The sequence below is a fragment of the Amblyomma mixtum genome, chromosome 3 (assembly GCF_055824585.1).
Source record: "Amblyomma mixtum isolate Tamu chromosome 3, ASM5582458v1, whole genome shotgun sequence".
NCBI classification, from domain to species: domain Eukaryota; kingdom Metazoa; phylum Arthropoda; class Arachnida; order Ixodida; family Ixodidae; genus Amblyomma; species Amblyomma mixtum.
In genome coordinates, this window is record NC_143014.1 from 172415500 (window position 1) to 172441452 (window position 25953).

Sequence of the window (25953 nt, forward strand, 5' to 3'; positions counted from 1 at the left end):
TCGGCTGCCTCAGGACATAGACGTTTAGGCTTAATCGGAGAGTCGTGAAGGTTAGTAGGTTGCTGGGCTACCCATTTTGAGCTAGAAGTAAAGCCAGGTTACGCTGTCAGGGCACAGTACTGAAAAGACCACGGCAGGATGCAACGCAAGGCTGGCATATAGAAGCACTTAGAATCGCAGCCCCTGCCACAAGGACTCAGCGTCTGATGTGCTAGCGGTCTTCACTGCAGCAAGCTGCGCTGCGATTTGAAGCACAGCTAGTGGTACTGCTCCGGAATCCTGGCACATTTAAGGCCGAAGACGTTTTTACCAGGCTGGCTTCGTCGTTGCCGCTTTGTAAGACGCGTTCCCCAAGCGCCTGCTAAGCGCTGAGTATCCTACTCGTGCACTCTCCTTTGCGTCCTGTACTCCTTGTGACGTATCTAGTAAGCCAACAGTAGTGCTGCGGTCGCTTTCCCAGCGACCTTCTTGTCTCTGCATGCAGTACACCTGATCCTTTATTTACCGTGCCTCTCTGCGCATGCGCTTTCCTTCCATGCTAGATTGCAAGTGCCCTTACCATCAGCGTTCCGAATGGGACTGCGTCTTCTTTTTCCTGCTCCTTTTGTTTTCGCTTTGTTGCGATTAAAAGGCGCAATTCTCTTACTCTAAAGTTTCGGGTGCAAACTTCTCACGGCAGCGTTCTCAGACGCGAAGTGCGTTTCAGAAAACTTTTAGAACTTCGTGGCACCTTCCTTGGCGCGCGCAGCCTTTCGACGCCTCCGACGCTACTTTCATATGCGCCACGCTCGCCGCGCCACCGCAGCTGTGCTGCCAGCGAGCAGAGAAGCCCGCTCGTCGTCGGGCGCACCTTGTGTGCGCGTGCGCTGGCATCTTAGCTCGCTGTGTCACCGTTTCTTTATTACTTTCTCTTCCATCCTCGGCGTCACCGTGAATGGCAGCTTCTGGCGTGTGGGCTGAAAAGTAGCTGCAAGCAGGCACCGCCGAGGCAGCCGGCAGAAGTGTAAAGTTTTCTCCTTCGGCGTATATCAAACGAGTCGAGACAGAGCGATCCTGGGCCACGTGCCTTGCGTACGTGCACGACCTCTGTTCCTCCCCGCCGCTCGCTATCGCGCACGCACGTGTGCTGTGCTTGGGCAGATATTCGAAATTGGAGCCAGTGCTGCGACTAGTGGCAAGATGTTAGCGCCGTGATGCTTGGGAGCCAGGCTTCTGAGGCTTTATTCGATGCGGTAGGAAAAATAAAAGGGGCTTTCGAAAAAGTGCATCTTTGGCAGCAAGAGTTTTCCTTTATTGGAGTCGTCGTGCAGCCAGGCTTCTTGACCTTTTCTTCCCTGCCTGGCATCCCCTCCCCTCCCCCACTCCCACCACCACCATTTTTTGTACGTTTTTCTTCAGTACTGCCCTGATATTCGTAGCATTTCTGTTTGAGGTTCCACATTCTTTCCGAACATTTCTTTCCCCAGGCCGCAGCGCAAATTCTTGTCTCTGGTTTTTGGGCGGTGCACTAGCGTCGCTGTCGCTGGCGCCTTCTCTCCTTGAGTAGCCTTGTGCGCTTGTTGACAGTGGACAGGCCTGGGTGCGTGTTAGGACTTCCGGATTGCCCAACCCCCGAGCGGTAAAGTCACACTGCGTTTCCTTTTCGTCTCACGAGCGAAAGGAAAAAAAATAGAAGGTAAATAAAACAAGGGGGGGTACACCAAATGGCAAAAAAAATATATGAATAAAACGCGCTGCAATTCGAGCGCACCCTACTCTGCAACGGCTCACTAGCCGTTGTCAAATTAAACAGCAAGCTGGCTCTTTTGTTTTCGAATCATTTTTTTTTTAATTTTGTTTTTGTACACCCTTCTTTGGCTTCCTCTTAGCTCGTAGTGCCGTTTTCTTGCCGCCATCTCACCGAATGTATGCGCAGAGAACAACCTACTTCCAACGTGCACCGAGTTTAGATTTCTGCGCCAGCTTTTGTGCATTGTTTTTTCGCTTGTTTCTAAAATTTTGCATCTCTTTTTTTTTATTAGTTCTCGCGTAATTATTTTGATTTACTTCCTTTAACACAGTCGTTAACGCCCTACTTTTTCATGAGGATTTCTTTTTCTTGCTTGTGTAAGATAGACCAGAGCCAATCGTTTTCCAATTGATGTCTCTTTATTCTCATCTGAAGCACACGTGAAAGTCTCTCTAAATACATTTTGATGGTCCCAGCTGCACAAACTTGCTCGTCGGATACGTTCGTATCGGGATCCTTGCTTCGAATAGGGAGACTCGGAGACAGAGGAGGAACTGGAGATGGACACAACAACGAAACTGAAATCGGCGTAAAGAGAACGACGCACCGCGTCTCCGTTTTTTGAGGAATAGTGGTAGCGCGTAGTGTGAATGCCGGAGCGTAAAGTGTGGTTTCAGTGCGGTAGGTTATGAATTTTGTTTTGTTTCCCAGCCGAAGGGTTGTTGTACCTTCGCAAAATGCGCTCATTTCTTCTTCTTGATATTCTTTAATCTCGCATGACACTTTCACACGTTTTTTTTTTTAGTTCACGTCTCTCATTTCATTTATTATTCTTTCGTTTTCGTCTGTAGTCAGTTGCGTGAAATTATCCCTGCAGTGCTGCATTCGCAGCATTGCCCGCATTATTCATGTTTCTTTTTGTGTGTGCACATGCTATAAATGATTCAGAGGATACTTGAGCGTTTGGAGCCATGCTCTTTTTCTGTTCGTTTCTTTGCATTTCAAGGCCAGCAAAATCCGCTTTAATGTGGCCGGTGTTCTTTGTTTGGCTTTGAAAGGTTCATGGAAAGACAGGTAAGCGATAGCGGCGCCCTTGCCTTACACGATGGAAGTCTGATGAGAGAGGACGTATGGCTGCACTATTTCAGTACCATGTCGGCAGGCATAGCCTGCGTTTCAGTTTTAGTGCGTTGTATAAGGTTTTCTGTGTACAGGGTTCCATCGAAGCATTGTTCTTCGTCTGCATGCATAACATATAACGGCTTAAACTGATGTGGGCGGTGAAGTATTATCCGCCTTGACTGGGAATGGACTATTGGAAGCAAAAGTGCGAGTCGGAGACCCCCCTCCCCACCGCGTGCCGAACCATGTCCCGCTGCATGCGGGCACCACGAAGCATCCCTGGCTTCGACATTGGCGTACCGCATGCAATGCGGCACGGTTCGACACGTGCTAGTGGTGGGGTCTCCTAGTTTTTCTCACGATGGTGCTTACCCTTTGTGGGTCCTTCGGCATTGGAGGACTGAACTAAATTTCTTGAGTCTTTTTGAATGATATTCGGCCTTGCAACATAGTAGGGTAATGATTGCTACTAAGCCATTTACATTATCGATTGTGCACAAAACACGCCAGTTGAATCGTAGAGTGAAAATCAACAGTCTACGTCGCGTGGTTTCTCTTCCCTTTGCGGATGAAAGTTTCATCACGTTGGCCAACAAAGTTAACGGCACATACGTGTCAATGCTGACGGATTACTCAGACAGGCAAACGCCATGACTATAGGAAATAACGCGTCTTTCGTTGTGTGGTCCGTCTTAAGTGGTTGTGAGTGCCCGCGTTGTTGTTCGCCACAACTAACTTCACTTTCACGTACCTAATGCAGTCTCTAACTAAGCAGTCTCTAAACTGCCTGAAACCGCAGCATTCATTTTTAGCACTCGTATTAGGCTTCTGGATGCCTAGGCTCTCTCTTTCCCCCTTGCAGCTATGCATCTCTCCGCTTCCCCACACCTACTTCTGCCCGGCTTCTGCTGCTTCCCTCACTCACTTTATTCACCAGCAGGCTACAACGTTTGGCACTCGTACGCAGTGTGAGAGAAAAAAAAAAGTGGCGGGTAAAGGACACATTTTTCGTCCATGTCAACGAGTGCAACAAAAGCTCCTCCTCTATTTTGCCTGGAACGTGCATCGGAGCTTCGTGCGCGAAAGTCTTGCGTTTATCTGCTTGCAAAATTTCTCTCTGGCCAGAGTTCGAATGTTGAGTTTATCTGTCACTTCTTGCTTTAAAGTGACGAAGTCTGAAGGAAAAAGACTGCAAACGAAAATAGCGAGAGCGATAACTTGATGAAAGTTTAGTTTGCTGTCGTGCTCTTTTGTTGCGGTTCTTTTTCAGTGAGCGGAGTTTTCTCTTGTGACGTACGCCTCCACATTCAGTGAGGAGTGTAGCGGGCGCAGCTCGAACTTCGTTAGGCTCGACAAACAATCGAACGCCGGGTATTGGTTCAGCGAGGCGGTGCGACAAGAAGTCAGAGAGGGAGGGGCGTGTGGTAACTCGAAGTGCGAGTATCCGTTACACTTCTTCCATCTCAAGTTCAGCCTTTTTTACTTCTGTTATACTGTGCGCTAGGCCTAAATGACGTCTCTAGAAAGTGCCCGTGTTCTAGACAAAGCAAAGCTCGTTGTTTCTGAAGACTTAGTGTCTGTAATGCTACATAAGCTTGTTTGTAAAATTTCGTTTAGCGAATCCTAGCGCTAAGCCTACGAGGTATCCCAGTCGAATTCGTCTCAAGCTGTTATCTCGACGTTGCACTCATAGACACCTTCTTTCCTCGCTTCCGCCGTTGCCGTTATTTAGTGTGTTTTCTTGTATGTTAATCTATTATGCGCTTCTGTGGCTAAGGCAATCGCATAGTGTCTAAAAGAAAGCCAATAAATCTTTAGTCGTGGCCTTTTGCTGATGTTGTCGGTATGTGACTGCAAAATCGATTGGAAGTACCGTGAATAATGAAGCCGGTCGTTCACGACTGAAAATATATCGACGGCAGGTGAATACTGGAAAGCCGGGGGACGTTTTCTTTTTTTGTTGTTGTTCCTTGGAGGGATATAAAAGGTGGACACGGTACAGTGTGCCCTCAAAGTCGTAAAACCTATTCTTGCACCGCGCTTCATGCCGCAACAAAGAGCCGCGGCACCTGATCAAAATTGAAAGCTGGTTCTATGTGTATCGAGGGCATTTCAGTTGCAGAACTTCATCACTGCGTTATTATTTCTTACATTTCTTCTTCCACCGCATCCACCTACTATATGCTGTGCCAGAGCCAGAAAGTGGGCTGTGCCACAACATACTTCGTACTGTGGGAAAGCACCCTTGCGGTTTCTGAAAGCGCTTTGAGTGCGTTGCTCAGCGGCAGTAACGGTAGTTCTGCAACAACAACGTGCCGTTAGAGTGTTTCCGTGGTCCCTTGCCGCTCGCACAGGTGCCTGCAGAATAGTTTTTCTTTTGCACTTTGGGACACCGGCTCGCTTTTTTATTTGTCTTCTTCCCTCTCTCCATGAGAGTCTTCATTCGCCGTCATGGGACTGAAATGTTATGACGCACAAGAACGGAATACAGGTAGAACTCGCGAAAAACGCTATTTTCGTATTTCGTTTCTATTTCTCCCCTATCTTTTCTCTTTCTTGGGAGGAGTTGCTCTGCAGTTTGCCAACGTGGACTCTGTTCCTACGATGTATTCTTTGCGCCAGTTTGAGTGCGTCTTGAAAAATGTACTACTTTCTGGCGCCGCCATTATTTGCTGAAATCAAATGTCGTCACGCCGAAAAAGTGGAGCACAAAAGCAGCCTTAGCGTTTGATCTCTTTAGGACGGAGAAAAACTAGACTGGATGGGCGCCCAGTCGCTTTCAGCGCTGTGATGTCGAGTGACGTACTCCCCCCGCTTTCGTCTTTCTGGTTGCCCTTACTGTTTTTCCTTCTTTTTAAGGTCTTGTTTATTTTTCTCTCGCCAGTCACTGGCAGTCGGCGTCATTTGTTTTGAAACTGCAAACGTGCATGAGAGCCTTTAGCATATTTTGGTCGCTGCAGCCGACTTTTCCGGTTTTTTTGTTTGTTTGTTTGACTTTCTTTTTCTCTCGACTGCCCCGGATTTCGCAGCTCTCCAAACGCCTAAAACATCTTTCGACAAACGTTTCGCGACAGTTTTTTGTCGAGGCCTACATATTTCAGTTAGAGTATCGAGGTCCTTTTGAGCTTCGACATGACGTACTGATAATGCTTTTTTGTAGCTAGCGATCTCCCCCACTTTTTTTTTTCGTTATGTGGTTGCGTTTATGCCCTGCTTCGTTGAAAAAATCATCGCATTTCAGCAGATTGTTTAGGAAGGCGAGCTTGCCTAGCGTTTTGTCTTTTGCATATTTGAGTGTGTGCGTGACGGGGGAGGGACAGCGTTTTCTTTTGTTCATTTGGGAACTCACATCCAAGCGAGATTAACTTGTACACGACTTGTCAGAGGTCCGGAGATGGCGCTTGCGACCGATTTTATGCAATTCACGGACAGTTGAAGTAATCTTGTCCCGAATGCTTGCTCCCCACCCAATCCACGTTGAATACAAGATAATGTTCATAACGTTATGAAACACAGGTCTAAAACTGGTTAAAATATGCAGTATGATTCCAACTTATGAACTTGCATTTTAATTGTTTATGGTTTTCTTAAATGAGAGGGAAAATAATAACCTCTTGGAGTTCAGCTTCCTTTGTTGCCTTGGTTTACCAAGAGAGCCGCCGACGCTTATGTGGTCTTTGAAGTGCGTGCAAGAGTGGATGAACTCCAGATGTGTGCACCGGCTACGTTAGCAGAACTTTTTGCTGGACGAGTTAGTTCATAGTTTTAATTCAGACAGAAGAGCGATGCAGCTCTTCTCTGCGTCCCTTTATTTGTGTTCGTCTACGAAGCACTCTTCTGTCTGATATGCACCGGGTCTTTGTCTCAAGTAGTGCTGAACGGTACGCTCGGCTGGGTACCTTTTTCAAAACTTGCGCCTACAACAGAAGCGTCCATCACAAAGCACCGCTAGGATATGAAGTTAGTTAAAAGCTCTCCCGCAAAGCGTGAGCGGCGTGCTATTCAACCTGGAGGCTTGTTGGAACGGAAAAAAACTTGAACTTTTTTTTTTGTTTACCTTTCCTTCTGTGTGCAGGGTGTTCGGTATTCAATCTTATCGAACTTATTTTTCTTCTTTTTCTTCTTTTTCTTCTTCAGCGTACCGCTGCCGCGTATGTGGTACGTTTAATGCATGTGAGGCTCAAGGTTTCTTCTGCTTAGCCCCACAGGCGTGACATGAAAAGGTCACTTACAGTGGGCTATAGTTCCACAATGTGAAAACTGCCCGCTTTTTCCTCCGCAAAATCCATTGAGTCTCCGTTCCGATCTGTATTCCTGGCTGTTATTCGGGAAGTCAGTGTGCCATACAACTGCAATTATTAAAGGAGTGAAAGAAGTTATGAGTCAACTACGTTATCAGGGTGGATTGCAGAAGTAAGAACGGGCTGACGAGATGCTAACATCTGAAGTCATTGGCAGTATAAATACGTGGTGTGTATTGCCGAACACATGCTTATTTTCTCTCTCTGGGAGGCTGCTTGTAGATCCTTCTTGCTGTAAACGTTCGGTGTTAACAGCGTCTACCTCTTATTCATTTTCTTTATTCGCTGCTGGCACACGCCGATCCTTATTAGCAGCTTCACCTCTCGATAGTTGTTTTTTTTTCTCTTGCCTTCACGAATCATGTAAAAATCTACATAGCAACTATCTACTACCAGTATTAGTTAGTTGACGTTTTTCACGGCTGGCTGGGCACGAAGACCAAGGCACCTGACTTCCGGACCCGTGAACTGTGTCGGCCCCTTTTACTCATCGTCTTGCCTGCTTTCTCTCACTTCTGGCATCACTTTAGTCCGCAAGCAGTGAGGTCCACATCGCTTTTGCAGCTTTGCCTTGTGCGTGCTCAGGCGCCGCTCTATTTAACGCCTATTAGCGTCTGCCGCAGTTCACTGGTCCTGGCTCCCTCGGGGTTGCCCTTAATTAATCGCCCAGACCCGCTACAGGCTAGCTCTCTGGTCTGGTTTGCCGAAGCTTTTCTTGTTCTTGCTTTGATCGTTCTCTGCAATTAGATTTTTGTGGCGGGCGCTTTTCGCTTTTGCCGCTTTGTAATTTTGGCTTCTTTTGCGCCCTAGAGTACAAGGGTTATGATCACCTTCCTTTTCGACACCCACCACGCGCTCCTATGTTTTGTCTGTGGCTGTTGTGGCCTTGGTTGCTTGAGAGACTGTCTTTCGACGGCTTGTCCTAACTCACGTCTCTGTTCACTGGCTTGCCCTGCATATGTGCTGTAACTGTGCCGTGAGCACGACTACTTTTTCTGCGCGGGGAAAGGATTTTTCTTTATTTAATTTAAATTATTTAACAAATTAATTACCAAATTACACAACATACAACATAAGGCAATTAGGTTCATCTATAACAAGTATCGCCGCCACGAGTCACCATCCGAACTTCTTACCCAGGCTGGTCTTAGCACAATTAGTAGTCGCGCCAAGCATACACGCCTCAAATATATTTATCTTCTCTTGTCTGGAACCTTTAAAATCAACAGTGAGAGTTACATCTCCTGCTCAACTCACCGCAGCACTAGAACACAACACTCTAAGCATTTAATCGAGTACCGGGCACATAGCAACACTTTTAAGTATTCATTTTCCCCCCAAGCAGTCCGTGAATGGAATGCCTTTACCTGATGACGTGGTCAAGTGCCCGTCCCTGGAAAGCTTTCTTTCCCAGCTGTCAACTGTACCCTGAATGCAGAATGTTCTTGATTTGTTACTTTTGCCCTCTTGCAAATTTTTTGTGACTTATGATCTCTAACTGTAGTTTTGTTTCCTTTGTTCCACTGTGCCAACTAGAACTGTATAACAATAATCTAAGAGTACTTTTCTTACTGTCGTTTTCTCCCCTTGTATAACATGCTCCAATCCTGCAACAGCCTCGGCATGAGGCTAGCAGTATGTACTAAATAAAATAAATAAAATAAAAATAAAATTTAGACGGTTTTTGTTAAGCGCGATTACCTTGAACTGTGGCAGGTCGCAGTAGCGGTTCGGTTAGCCTGTCGGAGTGCTTAAGAGCCCTTTACAAAACGTAAAGGGGGCAGACGCTGCTTGGTTGTCGTCGAAAATCAGCGCTTATACAATGAGAATGAGCGAGTCTCGGTGAACCCACCCGAAACATTCCTCGAGCAAGGATACAAGTGTGTACCTTTGTTCCTAGCTTTCAAAATGCACGCCGTTTAAACTTCGTTGTTACGAACTTGTCCGTAATGGAGCAACAGCTGCAAAGAGTGCAACTTAACTCCTTTTGAAATCTGTATAGAAAGAGACGTGTTTAATGCCTAGTTTTAACGGAATAGAGCTGTTCTGTCAATCATGGTAACGAACCATCTTCATTCCTCGTCAAAACCGGCCACACTTCTGAAGCGGCTGTTCAAATCTATCGCGTCTTGCGTGTATAGTTAAGCAAAGCATGGAATGTACCAAGGTATAGTCGGCGATCCGGGATTTTGTTTTAAAGGAACTGCGGAGACTGTCTTCACTCAGCGCTTTCTCTTGAGAAGAAATATTCTCATTTGAAAATTAATCGCCGCCACGGAGTTTTCTGTTTCAAAGTTTTGCGTTATACAGGGCGTTTCACCTAAGATTTTACACAGTTTTTAAAAATGGGCTTTCTGAGTTAGGAGAGTGATTTTTTTTCGGCATAGCGTTGTCAGCGGTGAAGTACACCAGAAGACTGGTTAACTAATATTGAATGGTTAGCTTTTTAACTATTACCGTTAGGCTCCTTAATTAGTGAGAGGCTTGCAGTGCAGCGTAAGTAATATCCATATCAGTTTTTAGAATTTCGAAAACGCGGTTACCCTCTGCGCTGTGGCCCAACAAATTTTGCCGACATCGCGCCAAAATACATGCGCTTTCGAGAAGCTTGCAGGCAAAGCAACCACACCAGTGCACCTAACACGTCGAAATAGCCAGAATTTGTTGGGCCACAGTGACGAGGGTAACCGCGTTCTCGAAAATTCTAAAAACTGATATGGATATTACTTATGGATGAGCTACACGCCTCTCAATAATTAAGGAGCCTAAGGGTAATTGTTAGAAAATTAGCTAGTCATTATTAGTTAACCTGCCTACTAGTTAGCACGTCTCGGCTGTATTCTAATTTACTCCACCGCTGACAAAGCTATGCCGAATAAATCGCTCTTCTAACTCAAAAAGCCTAATTTTAAATACGGTGTAAATTCTTAGGGGAAACACCCTGTGCAGTGATTGCCAGGCAACCGCCACGGAGTTTTCTGTTTCAAAGTTTGCGCTATATAATGATTGTCAGGCCGCACATTCGTTTAAATTCTTTGGGTCCCTATTTTCCTTCAAAAATCCTTTCAGGCGCCATGAACACAATGGGCGCCAGACAAAATCTCGCCAATTTTATGTTGACCCGGTCAAAAATGCAGCCCTTTCTTTGGCGATCCCGAAAGGAAGCTCAGTGCACTGAGGCTTTGCATTTCTCGACGACCTGACGCGAGACCATTAGGTTAGGTTGCGTTATATGAGGTTTAAGGTTGTGTGACGTTAGCCTTAAGGTTACGTTGAATGAATTTTAAGGTGAGGTCTGGTTTTAAATAAAGGCGTTAACAAAATTCGCTAATAGAAGCCCCACCACCCATCGTTGCTTCGGGGTTCACGAAACAAATGCCTTTTAAAAACGGTAAAGTCTGATGAACTCGCGCATTAGATATAAGGACACTGGTTTATATTTGTCGGGTTTGGTAAAAATGAGAGTGGCATGTTTCGGTGCGCTGAGCTTTTGTGCAGCGTCCGTACGCAGTTGCGTATGGTTTGGTTTATGGGGTTCAACGCGCCAAACCAACTCAGGCTATGAGGAGCGCCGTCGTGAAGGGCTCAGGATAATTTCGACCACCTGAGATTCTTCAACGTGCAATCGCGCAGTATACGGGTCTCTAACATTTGCCTCCATCGAAATGCGACCACCGCAGCCGGAATCGAACCCGTGTCTTTCGGGTCAGTAGCCGAGCACCATAACCACTGAGCCACCGCGGCGGCTCCCAGTTGTGCACAGTCTGGGTCAAAAGTCTCGCCCCCCCCCCCCCCCCCCCCCCTCTCCTCCCTTCTTCCTTGAAGTAGCGAATCGTGCCGCACTGCATTCGGGTGCCGTCTGACGATGCACTTCCGCACCGTTTTTTTTTTTTCTTAAAAAAAAAAAACACCAGGAGTGCGTCGTCAGGTGGCGTCCGCATGCCGCGCGGCATAGGGAGCCTGCATGTCGCGCCGAACACAGTAAATAATATTTTTCAGCACAGTCGCATGTCCCGTCCTGATGGCTTTTTTTTTTCTCTTGTTTCGGAGTTTGTATGGGCCTGGGTTTTTTAACGTCGTGTCCATCCTCGGGTAAAAAAAAAAAATCGTATCACCTTCCCGTCCCTCGCATACTTATGTGACGAATCCTTACGTTTTTATTTCCAACCATTTTACAGCGAAAGCTGCAATTGCTTAATTAAAGAGCCAAACGTAGGAGGTACAACAGCGTAGTCAGTGTCACACCACGCAGCGTCACGCGTTACTCTATGGAAAGGAGGTAAACCTGGCGCGGCGACAACAAAGAGTTTTTTTTTTTTTCTCTCTGCTCAGTTTAAGTATCCGCCTACAAAGTGAACCAGTTATGTGTCTTTTCTTCCCTCAAAACCAAGAGAGTGTTTAGACTGCGAATAAAATTAGACACTCTAGTTCCCAATCTAGCCTCATTCACAGTGTTGACCATCGTTGGATTTAAGGAAAGGGAAGACCATAAACAGCTCATGACACGAACGCCGACTGAAAGTATGTTTTGCTATTATTCGTGTTTTTCTCTCACGGCGGGGTTCAGGTGTTCACCGGCATGGCGAGCAAGATATGCTACTTTCCTTTCCTCTAATCCAATGAAGGGCCCAGACCACTTCTAGCACCGTGGTCTAAATTGCGAATAAGGCTAGACGGGAATTAGACTGTCTGATTGCTTTGGGCAAGCGGGTCCTGGACTGTGCCGGGAAGAAAGGATTGAAAGGAGCAGTCCATGATGTAGAACAGCGCTATGGATCAGGCGTGCTTCTCTCGTCATGCATAGCGCTTTCCAGTCCACCCACACGCAACGCTTGGTCAGTCCCAGCCACGGCAGCCGCATTTTAACGCGGCGCTGAAGCCATAGGCCGTCGGCGTTCATTGCGTTCATTGGCGTTGGCGTTGTCGACGTTTTACACTCCGATCATTTTACGGAAAGGAAGGCGAGCCCGGGCGGCGAGGTACGCCAGCTGTTCGTAGTGACGTCACTTGCTCCTCGCGCATGCGCAGTATGGTCGTGCAAGAGCACGCGAAGCGGCGAGACTGTGGCCAGTGTAGCTCACGCAACAATACATGGCTACGCGCAGATGTTGCTTTCGCAATCCTCCAGGTTTAACCAGAGCTAAACCATAGCCAATTTTTTTAAAGTGAAATGCGATCAAACTGTCCTGCTCCAGTTCGTGTCGCTGCCCGTGTTTTCGCAGTGGGTTAGGCGTACCTTAACTTTCCCGTCTTTATACTAAATTTTGCGCGTGTCAGTTGACGCACTTCCTCAACGAAACTTACTTTATTAGTTGCATGAAGTCAGGGGATACGAAGCAGCTATGGCTGTAACGAAGTTGTCTCAAAAAGTTCCATCAGTAGAATGTTGTTAGCTGGAGCCCGCATCGCGCGCTCTCAGCGCGTTTTCCGGCTTGCGATCAATGGCTTCTCCGAGGACGTAGTACTGTAAAATATAACCGTCGATGTTTTCCGTTGTAAACCTAACTCATTGGCTTTTTAAGGCCCACGTAGACTGCTCAGGCGGATTTTTCATTTTTTTTTTAAAGAAGTAGCAAGCGGCGTCTGAAAGCGATAACTGCTGTTTCTTATATAACGTCAGTTGTTTTCTGATTTTTTGTTAGTAAATGCTTACGTTTTATTTTTTGTTTTCATGCAATGAAGAGGGGGGCCATTAAAATTTTATCGCGTACGCAGTCGCTGAGCCTTCCGACAGCCTGCAGTTTCGATTCCAGTTTGCTCCTTATAGCTAGTGCAGCCCACCTGTTAAACGATATCAATCTCATCTACAGGTAAAACAAACCATTGATTTTAGCGAAAAAATGCTGGCTGCTCTTCACATTTGTTGTAACGGTGTTGAGCTGCGTATGGCTTTTACCTTATTCAAAACTGAGGTAAAAGAAGCAACAGAAAAGTTCCATTTTTAAGGTAATTGCTAAACACAAATGTTCACTGTACGTGGTGCAGTGATGGAATGGCGAAGTTCTTCCCGTGCTCTTCGCTAGTGCCTCGTAAAAACTGAACAAACCACAGTGCCTGTGAAAGGAGGTACATTGAGTTGTATTTGGGAGCTAAAACTGGATATAGGGAAGCTAAGCATGGCGGAGAAGTCAACTTTCAGATACCTGGAGTGTCATCTATTGACACTCAAATAGAGATGGCCCAGACTACCATGGGCACGAGCATTGCATGGAGTGTCTCTGATCTATCACCTTGGTCATGATTACAGCCCAGTGTTATCATCAAGTTATCGAAACTTATATCGACTTGCTAAAACCTCTCGTAGCCAATTTCGCTTGTCATATCGGTCTGCGAATGATGCTTACATTTCAGCTGTTAAATGTACTAAAAAGGCGTTTCTTGCAAAGACTGTACCAGATTAGTTGCTAGAAACCGCTAGAAAATTTCGGAAAGTTATAAATCCAACTAAATCCAACAGACACTTCTAAAATTATGCTAACAGGCTCTAATGATATGATGAAAATTGGGGCTCAAACAAAACGGAGACAAAGAAAGAAGTCAACAGGACGAGCACATTTTTCACAAGTGGTTTATTTAGAAGGGTACGACTTCTTAAATACAAAACGATACCTAAAGCAGTGACACAAAAAAACATAGTTGTCATATCAGGGTTAAAAAAAAAACTGCCGACGATTACTTTACTTCCTAATGCGAAATTTGAGTGCAGCTCATCAGCTGTTTCAGCTTTTTGATGGATTGAGGCAAAGAATTCGAGCAAGACATGTGTGTGCAATTATAGACAACTTGTTATTTTTCGCACATATTCCTTCTTCAAGAAACACTCCACCAACAATTCTTGTTTGTCATGAAGGAAGCTTTGTGGTCGGAGAAATAGATGAATATATGCTTGACTTGCTCCACCAATGCCTGGTCCTGAAAGACGAGTTCTGTGCACGTATTTCGCGAGGTTGTCATAGCCAGGGGGGCATTACGAGCTAGAGGAACGGGATGTTCTCCCGCATAAATGGTAAGAAATTCCTGTTTGTCTTTATATCTACATTAAAGTCCCCACCCCACCCATACCACCCTGACAGGTGACAGTTAATGGTTGATCGCGAGAGTTCGCTTACCGTTGTCAGCGCTAACGCATGCAGCCCATATCTCTCTCTCATCACCCCACGTACACATTAGCGCGATTCAGGAGTCCACTGACTCAGAGAGCCAGTTATGCGCACTTCCTTTCCTTAAAATTATTGCAGTGTAAAACTTTTCCAACGCCAATGAACGCCGACGGCCTACGGCTTCAGCGCCGCGTTTCTGGCACAACGATGTCAATGCCTGCAGCCCACATCTCTCTCTCTCTCATCACCCCACGTACCTATAAGCGCGATTCAGGTGTCCAGTGACCCAGGGAGCCAGTTATGCGCACTATGGCTTGAGCGCCCATGGCTTCAGCGCCGCGTTTCTGGCACAACGTTGTCAATGCCTGCAGCCCACATCTCTCTCATCACCCCACGTACCTATAAGCGCGATTCAGGTGTCCAGTGACCCAGGGAGCCAGTTATGCGCACTGTGGCTTCAGCGCCCATGGCTTCAGCGCCGCGTTTCTGGCACAACGTTGTCAATGCCTGCAGCCCACATCTCTCTCTCATCACCCCACGTACCTATAAGCGCGATTCAGGTGTCCAGTGACCCAGGGAGCCAGTTATGCGCACTATGGCTTCAGCGCCCATGGCTTCAGCGCCGCGTTTCTGGCACAACGTTGTCAATGCCTGCAGCCCACATCTCTCTCTCATCACCCCACGTACCTATAAGCGCGATTCAGGTGTCCAGTGACCCAGGGAGCCAGTTATGCGCACTATGGCTTGAGCGCCCATGGCTTCAGCGCCGCGTTTCTGGCACAACGTTGTCAATGCCTGCAGCCCACATCTCTCTCTCATCACCCCACGTACCTATAAGCGCGATTCAGGTGTCCAGTGACCCAGGGAGCCAGTTATGCGCACTATGGCTTGAGCGCCCATGGCTTCAGCGCCGTGTTTCTGGCACAACGATGTCAATGCCTGCAGCCCACATCTCTCTCTTATCACCCCACGTACCTACAAGCGCGATTCAGGTGTCCAGTGACCCAGGGAGCCAGTTATGCGCACTATGGCTTGAGCGCCCATGGCTTCAGCGCCGCGTTTCTGGCGCAACGTTGTCAATGCCAACGCATGCAGCGCACATCTATCACTACAGCCACCCACTGCGGTGGCTCAGTAGTTAAGACGCTCGTCTGCTGAGCCGGAGTACCCGGGTTTGAATCCGACCGCGGCGGCCGCGTTTAGATGGAGGCAGAACGCAAAAGGCGCCCGTGTGCTGTGCGATGTCAGCGCACGTTAAAGATCCCCGGTGGTCGAAATTACTCCGGAGACCTCCACTACGGCACCTCTTTCTCTCTTTCTTCTTTCACTCCCACCTTCCTCCCTTCCCTACAGCGCGGTTCAGGTGTCCACCGAGATATGTAAGTCAGATACTGCGCCATTTCCTTTCCTCAAAAACTAAGTTACCAATTTTACCGCCACGTAGCTTAAAGCACGATTGAGGTGTCCACTGTTCCAAGAGGGCAGTTATGCGCCTTTCCTCTGCTTTCCAAGCTCCCGCTCCATTGGTTTCGCAGCTTAAAGCGCGTCTAAGGTGTCCACTGCTGGCTACAACGAACAACGGCGACGGCGATGCCGCGAAACGCAGAAACGGGCGCCAAAGAGCTGCGCTCTAAAAACAAAGACGAAAAACTAAAACCTGCGCAGATAGCCTATTTTCTTCATAGATAGCGAGAGCGAAGGCTTGCTCACGCAGTTTCCATACGAGGCTATGTGAAATGCTTCGATCACCTCTCTGGTTCTTTGTTGCGGGTAACGATACAACGCCTGAGTGGCCTCAAAGAGAGGACGGCAATTGTTGCATTGTCGAAGATGTTCACTCACTCCTGACGAACAACCTTTTTTGTGCTCTCTAAGGCAAATGTTCAGACACCGCCGAGTTTGGCCTATGTACACTAACCCACAGATGAATGAAATTTTACACACAACACCAGTTTGACATCTAAAATTTTACTTTATGCTTCACTTTGCAGGCACGGGAACTACCATCAACGCTTTCCGCGTTTCTGTGCACAAGAGGGCAGTCTCCCTAATCTCAGGGGGGCAGATAAGGCTACTCCTAAAGGGTGAGTGACCATCTACGAGAATGCAACAATTACCGTCCTCTCTTTGAGGCCACACAGGTGTTGTATCGTCACCCGCAACAAAGAACCAAAGAGGTGATCGAAGCATTTCACATAGCCTCGTATGGAAACTGCGTGAGCAAGCCTTCGGTCTCGCTATCTAAGAAGGAAATAGGCTATCTGCGCAGGTTTTAGTTTTTCGTCTTCTTTGTGTTTTTTAACCCTGATATGATAACTATGTTTTGTGTGTGTGTGTGCGTGTGTGTGTGTCGCTGCCTTAGGTATCGTTTTGTATTTAAGAGTCGTTTCCTTCCAAATAAAACAGTTGTGAAAAAGGCGCTCGTCCTGTTGTCTTCTTTCTTTATCTCCGTTTTGTTTGCGCCCCCACTTTCATCACGAACAGCTTCCAACTCGCCCAACATTCCATTCTGCTGCTCTAATGATATACCTATTACTGATAATGAGTGCTCATCGGTATTAAGTGATGTTTTCGCCAGTTATTTCACCACAACCGTCTCATCCGACTTGCCAGACTGTAGCGCCCATAATTACTTACCAATGTACCTTGCTATGATAAACCCGGATGGAATCGCGAAAATTATCGACGGTTTGAAATCGTTTTCAGCGGCCTACATCGACTGCGTCAACTCAGAGTTCTTTAAAAAGCACTACTGTTTATTCATCTATGATTCTGTCAAAAGTGTTTGGACATTCTTTAGAAAATAGTACAATACCGACAGACTGGAAGATAGGGAAGGTGATTCCAGTACATAAATCTGGAAACGAGTGCTCACCTAATAACTGTTGCCCTATTTCAGTCACCAGCATCCCTTCTAAAATTCTCAAATGTGTCCTTTTTTTCACATATAGTCAATTTCTTAGAATCAAACTCGTTTTTTCATAATGCGCAGCATGAGTTTCGTAAGTGATATTCGTGCGAAACGCAACTTGCCCTTTTTACTCATAGATTGCATGCTATTCTTGATCATCGTTCCATTGCAGATTGTATCTTTTTAGACTTTGCCAAGGCTTTTGATAAGGTTTGTCACCGGCTTTTTCTAAAACTGCGTATGACAGGGCTTGATACTAACATACTAAAATGGCTTGAGTGCTTTTCTAACAGGTCGTCAGCAGTTCGTGGCATTTAATGGTACCAACTCACGTTTACACCCCGTTCTTTCCAGTGTTCCACAAGGTACCGTCCTTGGGCCATTACTTTCCTTAATATTTATTAATGACTTGCCTAACTGTTTTACTTCATCAATTCACTAATTTTCTGATGAGTGTGTCCTTTTCCGTGAAATAAAAACCTACGACGACATTTACGCAATCCAAACCGATATTAACAATATTTCCTCTTGGTGCCAATCATGGCAATTGACACTAAATGTCAACGAATTCGAATTCTTGCGCGTATCAAGGTCTTCTAGCAACTTACATAGATAGTATCTTAACAACTTCGCTCTCAAATCTATTGCATCATATTAGTATCTAGGCATTCATATCACTTCTAACCTTAGCTGAAAAACTCACGTCGAATTTATCCTCAACAAAGCTAACCGCATGCTGGGCTACTTAAAACGGAACTTCTACACAGCCCCTGTAAACACCAAGCTTCTCTTGTACAAAACAATAGTTCGCTCGCAACTTGAGTACGCATCGTCAGTTTGGGACTCGGACACTACCGATCTCATTAACCAACTAGAAATAATTCAAAACAATGCTGCTAGTTTCATCCTTTCTAACTATAATCGCACTGCCAGTGTATCTACAATGAAATCTAACCTCAACTTGTTTCCTCTCGCATCACGTCGAAAGATCGCACGGTTATTTCTCTTCCATAAGAACTTTTACTGTGATAATTTATACGGTGAGTTGCTCATTCCGCCCGCATATGTTTCATCACGCATAGACCATATTCACAAAGTTGGCATCATTCCAGGCAGTAGTAATACTTTCTCCGATTCATTCATAGCCCGCACATCGAAAGACCGGAATCGCCTTCCCTCGCCTATTGCAGCAATCAATCAGTCTTTATTATTTCATTCTGCCGTGTGCAATATTGTGCATATAAACATTCCTTAATATTGTAGAAAATCTGCCTTCTTTATCTTTGTTCATGATGATATACTATTATGTGTTTTAAAATGCTTCGAGTTTAGCGCCTGTGTTGTGCTATATTTTGTTACACGAATTCCTACATACACAATGAGTAATGCTCCTTATAATGCGGACCTCACCTGTACTTACATGTTACTTGTATGTTTGTTTTTGCTGTGCATGTTAATGTCTTTGTACTCAACCCACTACCTTCTGTGATGTTTCTACCTTGAGGGTAGCAATAAATAAATAATAAAAATAAAAGAAATTGGGGCTCCGTGTGGTGTTTTCAATCACTGCAATGAACAACAAAAATGAATGACCACATCCCGTGACCTGCGTGATAGTAGTAGTAGTAGTAGTAGTAGTAGTAGTAGTAGTAGTAGAAGTAGTAGTAGTAGAAGTAGTAGTAGTAGTAGTAGTAGTAGTAGTAGTAGTAGTAGTAGTAGTAGTAGTAGTAGTAGTGGTAGTAGTAGTAGTAGTAGTAGTAGTAGTAGTAGTAGTAGTAGTAGTAGTAGTAGTAGTAGTAGCATCTTTCCTGACGGGAAAACAAGTGCCCCACCTCCTATGGTGCCCCTAATCTGGCAGTTTAACATTAATTGTCTACAACCCGAGGCGTGGTGCTCAATCTAGAGGTCTCTCAAGAAAAAAATATATATAGAAAAGAAATAAATGCGCTGCGCCGTGTATATTTTCTTTCCGGCCGCTGCTCTCCGCTTCTTGTGGCGCCAGTTTGCCGTGTTTGGAAGCAAACGTCAGGTTGAAGGACTAGCTGCAACGCACGGGTGCCAGGCAATCCCTCGAGCTTCACGGCGCCAGCATGGCTGGCGCCAGCGTCTCAAGAGCGCACGTGCAGTCAGCCGCCGCGGGGTGAAACGCGATGCGCCCCCACGGCGCGCGGTCGGCCCCTGCTCAGCTGATGCCCCCGTGAAAATCGTCGTAACCCGAACAGTCGAGAGCTGAGAGATGACTCGCCATAAGGACTGATCAGAAAAAAAAAAAACACGATCGTGGAATTCTGCCTTCGCCCTACGGACCGGACAGAAAAAAAAAAAAAAAACGCGGAATTCTGCCTTGCACTTCGCCTGAGTCATTATGTCTGATATACATTCACCCGAACAAAGCAAGATAGGTTCGGCGATCTACGGCCGCTTTTTCTCGCTGCAGCTCGCCGTGTTCGAGCCATCCAAGAAGCACCCGCACTTGCACCGCGGGTGCATGAACACCCCCGATTCGAGCGCTTGCGCGCGTTAGCTGACACTCGGAGATGGTGAAAAGCTGATTTATCGAGCTGCCCAGCTAGGAACAGCTACAAGAGCGCGGTCTTGGTATTCTCGTGGTCGCTCTCCCGTTCATGCCTGCCTTTGTTCCCACGCTCGACTTGTTTTCTGTCCATCGCGTAGGGTCTCCCCTCTTCATCCACGAGCATGTGACCTCCGAACATTAGCGATGGGGTTCCTTCAGTGTATCTTGTTGCGGTCTGAACGCGTGCGGTGCCCAAGGCGCGAATATAGGCTTTCGCGGGCGCGGCCGTGTCATGGGATGTTCTCAGAACAATAGCCGGAAAGCCTATACAGCTTAATTAAAATCAAGGTCGCCGCCGTGCTGTCGAATACACAGGGCCCGTTGTATAAAAAAAAATTGTATTGTTTTAATGTACAGAGGGCAAAACGCTTGTCTAGAACATGTTTGGGAGGGTTTCCAGCTGAACACGCAATATCTAGGGATGACATTTTGTTAAAAAGGGTCTGGTTGTAAGCACGTGCTGTTAAACTCATAGGATTTCACCGTCATTTTTTGCCTCCCTGGTCGCAGCAGCTTTGGGAGCTGCAGAACACGCAGTTCAGTCGTTCTAGGCATGTGTTTTGGTCTCTGTACTTAAACCGAGTAGGGTGTGCGAAAGCACTTGAGGCAACACCGCCTCGAAGGCAACCGAATGCAACGTCTTATCGTCAGCCGCTATCGGCAGCCGCGCCCGGGGAGTTGGAGGGAGGGTGCCGGTTTCGCGCGTTGAAGTGAAATATTTTGATCATTGGCGTAGGCTGCCGTTGACGGAGTGGCTGCGCAAGGCTTCCGCCGCGGGCGCTCCGTCAAAGGCTAAAGGTTGAGGCTTCACACATACCCCGGGTTTACCAGCACTGCTAGGGAAGTAGCTCTTTCGCACTACAAAAGGGTGATCGGCGGCTAGCGCATGCGCGCTATGTAGCCAGGTGACCGATCCCTCCATGAGCAATTCGAAAGTGCCAAGAATCATAGTTGGCGGGGCAGAAATGTGCGGTGTGAGCCCGGGCTTCTGAATTCCTCTTGAAGAAAGCCGCACCAACACACTCAGGAAACTTGCGAGCAAGGACACTTTTGCTACTGTCGTCCGTCCCTGCTTGCATGCAAAGTTCAGAGCGTCGTTTGCTTTAGTCTGTGAGCTTACATTTGCTTAAAGGGACAGTGAGGAGAGCTCTATCAATATTGTTTTTTTTTTACAGCAAAATCCGATAGTTTGGCATTTCATGGCTTTGTTGCCACTTGGCCGGCAGCGAAAGATGCATTTATTTCTAAGAAATTTGGATTCGAAGTTGAAAAAGTTTTTCCCGCCGCTCTGATTCAAACTTGGGATTCTCCTATGACGACACAGGACTAAGTGACGTGAAACATGACGTGCACATGACGTAACGCAGACTCCGTGATTTCTGACGGCCAGCAGTGCGGCCTGGCAGCAGCCGCAAACAAAGCTACCGCCGGCCGCGCGTTGAAGGCATCTATCGGCTATTGCGGCCGTCGCTTCGTTTACGTTTGCACCAGCGTTTTGCCAGCGTTACGATGGATCCCGTTCTCGAAGTCGTCAACGAAGTTCTAGCAAATAGACACCTTTAGCATACCGTGTACCTTGTTACCGCTAGCGGAATAGCGGGAGCCCGCCTACTGCCGTTGAGCAGGCGCTGATTGGTCCCGATGCTGCAGGCGCGCGCGTATATATATAGCTGCCGGATACGTGGCGCCACTGGCGACGTCAAGGAGATTTGCACATGAATTGCCTGCGCCTCAGTGATTCGTAGCTTCTCGTGTTCTAGTGTTTCTAGAACCATTGGTTCTAGCAACACTGTTTTGTCCTATGATCTCATGACGCTTGTACTTTCGAGTTTGGCCTGTGGCGGCGATACCTGTATTTTGGTTCTTGCTCTTTTCTACGTTACAAGAGCTTTGTTGTCAGTATGAGTGGCGTTTTTGTAATCAGGAGCTGGTATTCTGTCGATACAAGCCAGCTTCAATTTCTCCTCAGTGTCCCTTTAATGTCAATTTTAATTTGTTGTTCGTCCTGCGTGTACATGTGAGGACTTAAGTAAACGGTGCTCGCCATTCTGCTTTGAGGACAGTCATGGCCGTCCTAGCAGAAATCAAGGAAGCTTGTTTGTCCATGAGAAGCCGCACCAGCAGTCACTACAAGTGTGCACATGGCGTAAATAGGGCTAGAGGGACGTAGCGTGCTTCGTTTTGCACTTTTACAGGTCAATAAACATATTTTTACTACTAAACTGTTAGCAAAAAAAAACACCCAAAAGGGAATAAATGACTTGTCCTCTAACGCACACACAAAAGGAGGTTTTTTTTACTCCATATGTATGGTGTTTTTTATTTACTCCCTCATATAAGGGAGTTATTTTGGAGTATAAAGAGAGTTATTTTGGACTGGAAAGGGAGTAAATTTTTTACTACCCACAGAGATGGAGCCTAAAAATGGCGTCATGTTTATTTATCCTTATTCAGGCTCATTCTTACAGCAGTGACAGCGGCGGAAACGGGCAGTAGCTCTGCGGGCCGCCGGCAACCCAACTTGGGAAACTGCGCTGCCCTAATGTGACCCAGCGTCACGCATTCTTTCCGCCGTCTGCTAGCCCAGAGGCGGCGTACGCGGCAGGAGTCTGCTTGTCGTCTCCTTTTGCTGTACGAGCTCGTTTCGTTGGCCATGTTCGTAGATAAAGGGATGTAGCATTATAATCAGTAGTTCAAAACTGAAAAGGAGATGCTGGGTAGTTTTCACGGTCATGCACCACGCTATATTTGACTCAAAACCAGAGCAGAAGAGATGAAAATACACCTGATGGTAGTTTGGAATGGCAGTGTTTGCTTTCATATTCACTTCATTAAGGCTTGGATTTTAAACATGGCTGAGGAAAAATGTGGCCTCATGAGTTCAATCAAGAACTCAGCGTTGACAGTATGTTCTATCACAGTTCCATGTTCATGCAACACATAATCTGCTGCAACACATTGCGAGAACCACACTGAAAAAGCCTGTGAGAATTAGGCCTAAGCGGGGGCTAACGGGGTGGCGACACAAAGGAAAGTCAGGTATCGTTAGAGCACTGGAGGCTTCACAGGAGCAATTCAATTATGTAACGTACTGTAGCGGAAAACGGCGACAAGTCGATATCTTGTACCGCGGCAGGCGCCCGTGAAGGAGCAGAAGTCAGCAGAGATCCAGCGACGATGGTAACCAAGCGGTCGTCACTCACCGCCATTATCCGACAACTGACCAGAAGCAGACGAGACGCTAGGCGGCGGGGCGGATTGCACAAAATGGTGTTTTTTACTCCATTTCGGCACTGGTGGAGTATTTGGCACAATTAACACCTTTTCTATAGAAAAAGAGTTAATTGGTTAAACTGAGGATTTACCAGCATTTACTCCAGTCTATAGACTGGAGTAAATGCTGGTAAATCCTCATTTTACTCCATTATTCCCTCATGGGAGTAAAATGAAGGACAGTCCACCTTTTTACTCCCCACTCATGGAGTAAATGTTTTCACAAATGGAGTAAAAAGGGTGGCCGCCACCATTTTTACTCCCTTTTGGGTATATTTTTGTTTACAGTGTATGTTCCGTTGTGATGCTAACTTCAGCAAACGACGGTTGCATGCGTAAATGCCCTTTTAAGTGAAGCCATTAGCGAAATGTAGCCATGTGTGTGTGAAATGCGACTCTTATTTCACAGCAAATGGATAAAGTTTTATAGATTTTTTACTCTGCCACTTCTTTCGTGTTAACATCTCTATCGTGGTTCTTGTTATCGAAGGGCTTTCGTGACAGTGCGGTATCTCATCGGTAAATTTCGTGCTGAAATGCTGGAGCGCAGAAAAATGACTGAAACTGAAGTTACGCACACACAAAATTGTTAGATCGAAGCTCACCGCCTTAGCGCATTAATCAGCGAAAGCTGATTTTCATTAGCGGCCGAGACGTCTGGAGTGGCAGGCCCATTTTGATGTTTCACGATCGACTACCTGGTTGAGCGTCTTACAGGACCGTTTTGGCGTCTGTATGCGCTCACGTGCATACCTGGCCTCCTTCCGCTTGTGGTCTTGGGTTCAATCGCTTTCCCGGCCCACTTCACGGCTCCAGAACCCGCTTGCACAAAGCATAGTTCCCAGTGTTCTCTTATTCGCAGTCTAAGCCCTTCATTCCTTTTGGGGAAGGGAAAGGCGCATAAGTGGCTCTCTGGGTCAGTGGACTGCTTCAATCGCGCTTCGAGGTACGTGGCTGTAGTGTCCACCTACAAAAAGGCGCGTAACGCGTTACGTGGCTGCTCTTGTACCACCTAAATTACTTCTACTAATTGGCTGTAAGGTAAATTAGCATTGTACAGGTTGTCTCACACTTGGTGGAAAACTGGGAGCGCGTGACCGCTGCGCTTCGCGAAGTGCTTCCGCCGACAGCTAGGGAGAATCGGTGGTTAAGGCGCATGCGCAATAAGCACGGCCGGCTGCTCTTTTCGCGCATGCGCCTGGTGCCACTCATTCTCTCCGGCTGTTGGCAGCACCCCATCGCTTCGCGAAGCGCGACGGTCATGCGCTCCCAGTTTCCCTCCGCTCTAAGTGTGAAACAGCCTGTGCATTTCATGTGATGCGACCAACAGTCTAAACATAGGGCCCTTTGCTTTAGCGTTTCATGTTACTCATAATTCGATGGGTAAATCACCCGCAGTATTGTTATTAGAAAGTCAAGTAAAAATCTGGCTTTCCTTAAAACTGTAGCACTATTTGGTGTTTTCGTTCTGTCGTTTGCACAGGTAAGAGAATTCTTCATGAGCAGTCGCCTTGAGCGAGACATGAAGCACGTTAATTTCGCAGACAGGCTACGAAAGATCGCTTACAAGGGAGCGCTGACAACTCTCATGTCTCCTTTCTTTCTGCTGTGTGCCAACTTTTCTCCGCTTCCATTATCGTCCCCATTCGCAGTCTTTCTGTGGCCATTTTAGGACTAAGGCAAAATGTTTGCTGGCATCTTGTGCACCTCTGGAGCGAAAATAAGAGAGAAGGAAATACGCACAAGGATTAAGTCTGGCGTCGCTGGTCTGCTGCGGCGTGGATCCGGCTTCAGAATTCTTACAACAAAATCAAATCGTGTTTTACTTCCATTTTTCTCAACACAATGCACAGAGAGGGGTCTCATGGTTGTGTAACCGTGAGCAGGGCCTTGAGACTTTTTGATATCGACTCGTGATGGTCTGGCGCATTATTTTTCTATTACCGTCGCTGGCCAGCATTTGGGCACCGACCACTCTTGAAATGATCTCAGGCACGAACAGCTTCTGGATCTGCGTCAGTTTTCCGAAAAGCTCTGCGGGTAATGTCGGTGAGGTATTTTCTGGCACATTGGATGTTGTGGTCGGTCAGCGTAGGGGATCCGGCCATTCGCGAACCGAGCCCGAATTCAAAGCGCGGTGTGTATCAGGTCCTCGCATCTTGACTTTCTTTCTTTAGAGTTTGACTCGGCACGTACCGTATTTATTCGAATAGGTCTGCCACGATTGTCTATTGGCCCTTAAAGTCGGTGTCCATCATAATAGTCATCAGCCTGACTACGCCCATTGTAGAGCAAATGTCTCTCCCATATCTTTCCAATTAACCTTGTCCTTTGCCAGCTGTGGGCGCCGTATCCCCGCAAACTTCTTAAACTCATCCGCCCACCTAACTTTCTGCCGCCCCTGTTGCGCTTGCCTTCTCTGGGAATTCACTCCGTTACCCTTAAGGTCCATCGGTTATCTTGCCTTGCATTACATGCCCTGCCGAAACCCATTTCTTCCTCCTGATTTTGACTAGGACATCATTAACCCACTCTGCCCTCTTCGTGTCTCTTAAAAGTTACATCTATCATTTTCTTTCCATAGCTCGCTGCTTGAACCCTCTTCGTTAGCCTCCTCGTTTCTGCCCCATAGGTGAGTACCGGAGTACCGGTAAGATACAGCTGTTGTATACTTTTCTCTTGAGGGATATTGGTAAACTGCCCTTTATGATCTGGGAGAACCTGCCGTATGCGCTCCACCCCATTCTTATTCTTCTAGTTATTTCCCTCTCATGATCCGGATCAGCAGCCCCCACCTCCTCTAAATAGACATATTCCCTTACCACTTCCAGCACCTCGCTCGAGTCAATGTGAGGGCAAAGTAGGCGCAAAAATTTTTATTCACATGAATGAAAACTTTATTCAGGTGTTAGTCGATGCTTCCCATTAAATCCAGAAAGGTA

At 46.8% G+C, this 25953-nt stretch overlaps 1 protein-coding gene across 2 annotated transcripts in view; it reads left to right on the top strand.

Annotated features, from left to right (window-relative positions):
- Nucleotides 1-25953, top strand: part of LOC149352726 (TOX high mobility group box family member 3-like) — a 387363-nt gene that overhangs the window by 75685 nt on the left and 285725 nt on the right. The window contains exon 3 of one of the 2 annotated variants that reach the window (XM_089581938.1): nt 16244-16336. The exons of the other annotated variant lie outside the window; for it this stretch is intronic. The gene's annotated coding sequence lies outside the window, so the exon portion shown is untranslated. The remainder of the gene's footprint in view (nt 1-16243; nt 16337-25953) is intronic. 2 annotated transcript variants of the gene reach the window in all.